Source organism: Dromaius novaehollandiae, chromosome 11, assembly GCF_036370855.1.
Source record: "Dromaius novaehollandiae isolate bDroNov1 chromosome 11, bDroNov1.hap1, whole genome shotgun sequence".
Lineage (NCBI taxonomy): Eukaryota > Metazoa > Chordata > Aves > Casuariiformes > Dromaiidae > Dromaius > Dromaius novaehollandiae.
Window position 1 is genome coordinate 2,378,031 of NC_088108.1, and position 7,999 is coordinate 2,386,029.

The window sequence follows — 7,999 nt, forward strand, 5'->3', positions numbered from 1 at the left end:
CCTTGCTTGCCTCATTCTTTCTCTTCCCAAAGCATCTTCTTATGGCCACTGCTGGAGAGAAACCATCGGGCGAGACAGACCTTTGGCCTGAAGCGGTACAGCCAGCAGGTCCCATGCCAGAGGACAACGCGCACCCCCGGCAGGGCTCCGCTACCCAAGCAAAGCCTTGGGGGTTGCAGCATCTCAGGCATCAGCTGCTGACGCCTACACCCACCACCACGTGAGCGCAGGTGCGTTCAGCACACCGCGCTGCTCCAGCAGGCAACGGGAGGCCGGCGGGACCGCGCCGGCAGCAGGCTGAGTCAGCACGGCACACGACGAAAATCCCAGCCTGCTCCTTTTACCCAGCATTAGCCAAGTCACTCTGCAGCTCCAAGAAACCGCTTCAAATTCCTCCCTCCCTTCCTCCTGGGACATACAGCTGGGAAGCAGGAGAGTAAAACCAGACGGGTTCATCTCCAGGGGCTTATCGGAGGCTGTCCCAACACCCAGCTTTTCCCTTGCAACGAGGAGCCTCCCGGCAGTGCGGGCTGCTAAAAGCCTCGCGTTAGCATGCTCCAGCATCAGCGCTGTGCTCCGCGGTGCTGCACAGCCTCCCCGGACCACAGCATGTTTTAGGTGCTCGAGTGTAATTAGACAGCCTCACACCGCCTAATTTTAACCAGCCCAGTTACACAGCCAGATTTTGTGGGATCCTTCTGACAACTGTCCATGAAACGCATCTAACTCGCCCTGCGTTTCTTTGAAAAACCAGAAGCTAATTTATTCTATGTCATCTCTCGCTGCTGAAGGATGCTGCACGGCTGTATTTCAGAGATGCGTGCGTGTACGCATCTTTTCTCTTCTTACTCCCATACAAATCTCCTGCCAGCTTGCATTTATTATGCCATGCTTAAACTCTCCATTAGAAAGATCTCTGCTTGCTGTCTGAAGTTAAGGTTCTTTTTCCCCTTTGGTCAACCGCTCAAAACCGGGTTTGCTTATTAAAATGAAACTTAATTTCTAGGCCATTACCCCGGTGTGGCTCATTTACTGCGCCTGTAAAATGGGAAATAAACAAACAGACCTAACAATTAATTTCACTGTTAGACATAAATCCAGAAATAAATAATAACAGTAATATTTTGCACATGCACAGAGCCCCTTTCATTTAAAGATCCCAAGCCACTTCACAGAAAGCAGGCAAGTCTTTGTACTCCTGCATCACAGGTACGGAAAGTCACTCAAAGGCAGAGCTGGCAAACACCACCTGCAAAACGCTCTCTTATGAGGCCTGCAAAAAAACATCTATTTGATTTGCCCTCAGTTTCTCACTGACGTAGCAGGTTTCCTATTATTTCTCATGTTGGCTTTTCACAGTCTACCATGCTTTCCCTTCTCCTCGCAAGCGCAGAGCCCAAATCAACACATATGTAACACAGTTTTAAGACCAGAGAGCCTACAGCATCCAACCCTGCAACGATTGTAGAAAAAGCCCTTCTGTTTAGTCTCTCTGCTCTTAAATTTTGAACGTGAAAGACCCAGCATCATTTTTCACCTACTTAGGTAGTGCCCCAGTTCATCCATGGGGCATTTTGGCCGACAGACCATATTCAAACTACATGCCACCTGTACCCTCTTCCTTCCAAAGCTCCTTGGAAATCCCTCCAGGAAAGCCCAAGAGGAAATCGGAGCAGACCAGCAGTAGCATTTGCCGAAACGCAGCAGCTGGGGAAGAGCGGATGTCCATTTATTGAGACAGGTTGTTTGCAGTAGGACACCGAGCACGCTCCTCCACTTGGAAGGATCCCAGCTAGCACAGTTTGAAATAATAAACATGGCTTTCATTGGGAAACACCCTCCAAATCCCTCAAGCAACTTCCAAGGCGACCAAGCGGAGCCTGGGCGGTCACAAGCCACCCCTCGCCGAGGCAGAGCGCGGGGTGGCGAGAACGGCGGCTCTGCCGTCCAGCACGCCGGCCTTTTCCCACACGGGTACGTAACGCACCCCCCGGCACCAAGCCGGGAGCCCCAGGTCAGCTGGACAGGTAGGCAGCAAGGGAAAGGATATCCCAAAACCCGCTTGTTTCCCTCGTGAGCCGCTGCCCTCCCGGCCCAGGGGCCTGCTGGCACGCGCCGGGCTGGCAGGTCTGGGCTGCAAAGCGGTGCCAAGGCGTCGCGGTGCCAGGGCATCGCAGTGCCCACCGGGAAAAGGGGCCGAGGACAGCCCACGCGCCGGGACAGACCGGGACGGAGCGAGGGGAGGGAGGGAGAAGCCGGGAGCCTTGCCTGCGCCGGCAAACACAATAGCCGATTTCCCGAGGAACGGCGGCGTAGCAAGACTCACAAAAGGAGCTATTCTGCTGCCGTCCACGCTGGCCAGCCCGCTCCGGGGCTGGGAACAAGGACCGGGGGGAGGGCAGGCTGCTCCGGCCAACAAGCGCTATACGTTGCAATTAAGCTGACAGAGTCCCCGTGCCCTCCAGCCCCCACGCTCTCGTCGCGACAAAGCAGGGTCCGCAGCGCTAGGGCCCCATATCACTCCCAAGGACGAAGCAAGCTGCAGGCTCCAGCCTCGGCGCTGTCCCCCTTTCCACACCCACACAGCCACCAGACAAGGGACACGGCGCGGGCCGCCGGCAGAAGAGGTAACGTGATGTTTTCCAGCGGCCGCACGCAGGAAAACAGGAAGGCGGGACGGGATGCGAGGGCCGAGACGTTCCCTTCCCAGCGCCGCCGCCAGCGAGCGGGGCTGCCGGCAGCCTTAGTGCCCACCCGCCCGCGGCCGCCAGCTTGGAGCCATGCTGCCCTCGCCCAGCACAATGCAGCTTTTCAGCGGCGCACAAACGCCCCATTCTCCCCTCTGAAACCTCCCTGCCCCGGCATTTTCGGGACCCCGAGCTCCGCTCCGGTGCCGTTGCACTGGGCGGACGGGACTGTGCAGCTAGCAATCAGGCTCGAACACGCGGCCAAGGGAGGTCAGTCGCTGGCTTCCTTGCCACGTACTCTGCCCATGAATCAGAGGCCAACAGAGTTGCTCCTTTGCAACAGATGACAGTAAAGCCAGGCTCTCATTAAGCTGCAACATGCCCTTTTTTTTTAAATTTTGGATTGGGATTAAAAAAAAAAAAACAAGTAAAAGAAGCAGACGACTTTACTCAGGTGCCTACAAAGCACAAGTTCAAGCCCTATCTGAGCCCTGGCAATGAGGACAGACTCCAAAACTCACTGCGGCTGCTCTTTTCCGCCGAGGAGGATGCTCAGGGCTAGGCATGCAGTGCACATGGGAGCAGTGTCAGACGCTTCCCAGAACCAGGGCAGAAAAGCTCCACTGCTCAGCCTGCTGCAAAGAGCCTGGAAGGGCTTCCTGAGGAATGGACTTGATGTTGGTCCCAGAGCACCTGAAGCCCAGGTGCTCTGGGGAGGCAGATTCTCGACAGCACGGACCCTAAGCTATTGGTGCCACAAATTTGGCTGGTTCCATGCCGAAGCCATTACCAGAGAGCCCTGTTATAATAATAAAGGATGACTGTAATCTTCTCTAAGCCCACTTCAGAGAGAGTAAGACAGCATCAAGAGGCTGCTCTCCAAAGCATCCACGTGTTCTCTGCAGCCACATCATCCCCTGAAACACTGTGCTAGCTTGTCCCAAGAGGGGAGCACCAGTCTAAGACAGAGATTGCAAGTGAGTGAAGGTGGGTTCCTTCTACCGGAAGCAGTAACAGTCTCCAGAGGTTAAAAAAAAAAAAAAAAAATTATACTTTTCGGCTTCTTTTAAAGAAATGGCTGTGCAGCTTGCACTGAAAGTCCACCTCCCTGGATCTGCAGAGATCCAGCATCTCTGCCTGGACAGCCAAGAGCCACAGTTTCTCAGACTACCAGCCACATTTCAAAAGCATAGCTTTGGAGACACGAGAACGGTCCAAAGTCAGTAGCTGACCTGAGACGCGACAGGTTCAGCAAAACGCTCTGTACTTCCAACTGGCCAAGCAACTCCCAGCAGCAGCCCCAGCTGCTGACTGTGCACAAACCCCCCTAAAGCCAAACGGTAGGGGATTCAGGATGAAAAATTCAGGTGCGGATTTGGAAACACACCTCCCCAGCCCAAAGAGGAGATGATTCAGTGAGACAATCCTGATTCCAAAAGTCAGCCCATCTCTTGTGGTCTCAAGGACGAGCCCACCCCTGTTGATGTGCAAACACACATCTATGCAACCGCATACGAACTGTTTGCAACCTCCCCCCCGCCCCCGTGCTGTGCCTTTGCCTACGAGGCCGTCAGCCCACGCTGCGTGTGCGAGCAGACACTTCAAGGGATGGAATTTATCATACGCTGCAGCATCATTTTATTTTCTAAAGCAACGTTTACAAAACAGGCAGCGCAACTTTCAGGACACTCAGTGCATGCACTGCTTTCACCCGACGCCGCAAAAGGCTCTGCAGGGCACAGACCTGTCTCTCAGTGTTTGCAAAGCAGCAGGCGCACCCAGGGCTCTGTAGCAATAACACCACCTGCCTGGATCAATGCAACTGCTTCTCTCGCTGCCGCTTGCTCTTCCTCCTTGCATTTGTATCCCACTCACTGCCTTTTCCCAGCTGATTTCCCAGAAGTAGTTTTGTGGAGTAGCCCCCTGGAACAGAGACCGTCGCAGCCTTGCAACACCACCGCCCAGTGGGCAAACGCCACAAATAAACCTGCACTCATCCCCTCGCCCTCCCCCTTATTTCTTGCCCATTCACAAGGGGGAAAAGCCAACTGAACAGCTCTGCGTGCGTTCCTAGCAGGCTAAACGCAGCAGCGACAACCCCGGCGCAGAGACCAAGGCACCTGCAGAAGCCACAAAGCTCTGCACGCACAGCCCTCCTTTGATCACTCCACAGACGTTTCACTCCACATCCCCTATTTTGCCCTCCTCTACCCCAAACCGAGCCGTGCAGGACCTCAGCCCCTCCGCCCCAAACCCCCAGGTCACGCTGCAGTAGGGGGAGATGAGGAAGGAAGGGCACCATCCTTCTTACTAGAAGGTTCAAGGAGCAGCTGAAAGCCCGACTCGACACGTCTCAGTCCCGCGCGCAGCACGACAAGCGGTTGGCGCCGCTTCCCAAATTCCCAGCATGCTGTCCAGCAGTGACCTCACTGGTAAGACAATACTCTGTCTAGGAACACACGACGACTCCGTGCCGACGCGGAGAGCCAGCCTCGCTCTAGCCGCGGCAGCTCCTCAGAGAGAGACAGGCTCCTCGAAGCCACTTTCCAACAGCAAAGACTCGGTGGCGCTTTCAGGGCTTGCTCCAGAGCAGGAGAAGACCTGGGCAAGGGCCAGCCAGAGCAGGCACGGCTTCAGCCATGAACACCGCAGCGTGTTGAGACTTGAGAAAACCGTAGTGCACCAAGACACATTCGCCCTCTCCAAAAGCTCTACAGCCCATTCAAGGGAACGGCCGTTTGCCACCCGAACGACGTTACAAACGTCTTTAGCTGTGCACATCAGGGCAATAAAATACGCGGCTGATACGTTTTTGGAGGCGAGGCACATAAACAAAGCTTGAAGACCAGGAATTCAAGTCTCATGTGTCACTCGGGCACGTTTTCTAACAACTTGTCAGATAGTCGATGCAACCAAAATATGCTACACTCCAGGACTAGCAATAATATCAGTAAGAGCACAGTCGATAAGATGCCAGAGCAATAGCCCATGAAATATTGCCCAGTCTCTCAGTGAGACAGAGGGGTTAGTGTTATTACAGACATCACCTGTGCCCATTTCTGCCTTGCTTTGCAAGAATCCTATAAGATTTCTAAAGAAGCCAACCTCAGGAGAACCCGTTATCTTTTAACTTCAATTTAGCTAAACTTTATCACCGCTAAAGCCGTGAAACACTGCTAGCGAGGAAAACCGGAGCCACCAGAGCAGCCACGCTGCACAGGGCTGCCTGCTGTCAGCAGTGGGAGCCCGAAACCGAAAACGCAGTGATTTGAAGCGTAGTCGCCGGATGAAAGGATGTGACACGCACACACGCTACCTGGAAAAGCGGCGAGAGGGTGGGAGATGCTCCGTCACCAAACCGGCTGGCACGGGGAGCCTATGCGGAGCGGGAAGGCAAGTCTGTCCTCTCCGGCTCGCCGGCCTGAAGGCCCAGCAGCCAGGAAGAGCTGTTTCCCACCAGGACGGCGCCGAGCAAAGGGGGATGAGCAGGAGGTAGCCAGGGTGGCTCCCTGCCCCTCGCCGCGCCGCGCTCTGCGGAGGGGCTCGGCGCACCTGAACTTCCTCCCGGGGCCGGGGCAGCTGGGAGGGCTCCGAGCGCAAACTCCGCCGATCCCCGCGCCGCGCAGGGCCGGGAGGTGCGCGGGGGCATCTGCAAACACACTTGGCGGCCGGCGGAGCTGCGAGCCGCCAGCGGCCCCGGGCGTCGCCGGCGGCCGGGCCGGGCCGGGCGGCAGCCCCCGGCCGCGCCGCGCCCGCTGCGGGCCCCGCTCCGCTCTGCGCCACTGCTGCCGCACCGCAACGGCAGCGCCGCGGCCCCGCGCCCGGCCCCCGCCACCCGCCCCGCTCCCCCGGGGCCGCTACCTACCAGCGGGCTGCGGCAGCCTCCCCGCCGCTGCCCGGGCATCTTGGAGGCGCGGCGGCGGCGGCGGCGCGGGGGAGACGGCGGCGCGGGCGGCAGCGGAGCGCGGGGCGGGAGGCGGGCGCCGCGCTCCGCCGCCTCCGCCCTGCCTCCCTCGCGCCCTGCCTTCCTCCCGCCCCCCGCGCCGGCCCGGCCCTCCCCGCCCTCCCCGCCGCCGCAGGTGAGGCGGCCCCGCCGCGGCGGCCCCGAGCCAAGGGCGCGCCGGGGCCGGGCGGGCAGCGCGGCGCCGCCCCGCGGCCGCCGCCGGCCGGAGCCACCCACGCGGGCCCGGCTGCCGCGCGGGGCCCCGCCGCGCCCCCGGGGCCCGGCCCGCCCTGCAGGCCCTGCCGCGCCGGGTCCCCGCGGCGGCGACGGGAGCGCGGCGTCGGGAAACGCTGCTTCCCGGCGCGCAGGGCAGCGGCGGCCGCAGAGGCAGGGAGAGGCAGAGCCGGGCAGAGGCGCTCAGGGAGACCGGGGGTGTTTCGTTACTCGGTATTACAGCGGAGGAGATGCTTGGAGATTCAGTCTCTTCGCAACAACTCTTCTAATATGTTTGCTTTTCCGTTGGCAGATACAGCCGAGAAATAGATTAGATCAGTCTCCCCCCGCCCAGTCCCAAAAAGTGGATGAATATTCCGATGTTCTTAATACAGTAAAAAAGACCGTTGGGTAAGGTTGTGTTGTTATTTATAAAGTGCATATATACATACACATACATAAATGCAAAGCACTAATATCAAAGGGATACTAGGGAGGGGGAACCCAGAAATGTAATTTATTCCTTGGTAGCATGCATACATGCTGTACAGGTTATTTACATTTGAAGACTGCCCAGAGTGTTAAATGAGCCATCTCTTTAAAATAAATATGAGGAAAAGTATATCCAGGCTCTTGGCGCCTCGCGGGGAGGTGGGAAGAGATCCTTTCCGATGTTAAAGCAAAGGTTTAGTGCGCAGGGACCTGCAGCCCTTTCATTTTCTGCCCTTAGCTCACTGCGATACCATCGCTGCACGTGTGCACACACACGCACACACATAGGGAATCTGCTCCGTTTTTACAGCGAGGCGCCGAGCACACGGTAGCTGTCACACTGCAAAATTCCAGGGGAAGACGACAGCTGTGCTCTACTGAGGAGCAGGGGTCAACATCATAACCACAGCCGGGGTTGTTCTCACCTAGTTTACCTTGCAGAAAAATCACAGATCCTTTTCCCTCGGAGAATCTGACAGCGGGATAGTTAACATGCACCAGTTATTCTGCGTTAAATCCCATCTCTGCTCTTTTGGCAGGGAAAACACAGTCTGCATCGCTGTGGCCAAGTCACGTAATTCATAGCTGTCCTGGGACTGATTCTTGTCATTTGCATCTGTGCAGCCCAAGCGAGAAGAGAACAAACAGCCGGATCAGAGCGCGT

General features: G+C 57.1%; 1 protein-coding gene across 1 annotated transcript in view; it reads right to left on the reverse strand.

Annotated features, from left to right (window-relative positions):
- MID2 (midline 2) overlaps positions 1 to 6,757 on the reverse strand; it is a 173,099-nt gene extending 166,342 nt beyond the window's left edge. The window contains exon 1 of the mRNA XM_064517997.1: positions 6,553 to 6,757. The gene's annotated coding sequence lies outside the window, so the exon portion shown is untranslated. The remainder of the gene's footprint in view (positions 1 to 6,552) is intronic.
- Positions 6,758 to 7,999: the final 1,242 nt, after the last annotated feature.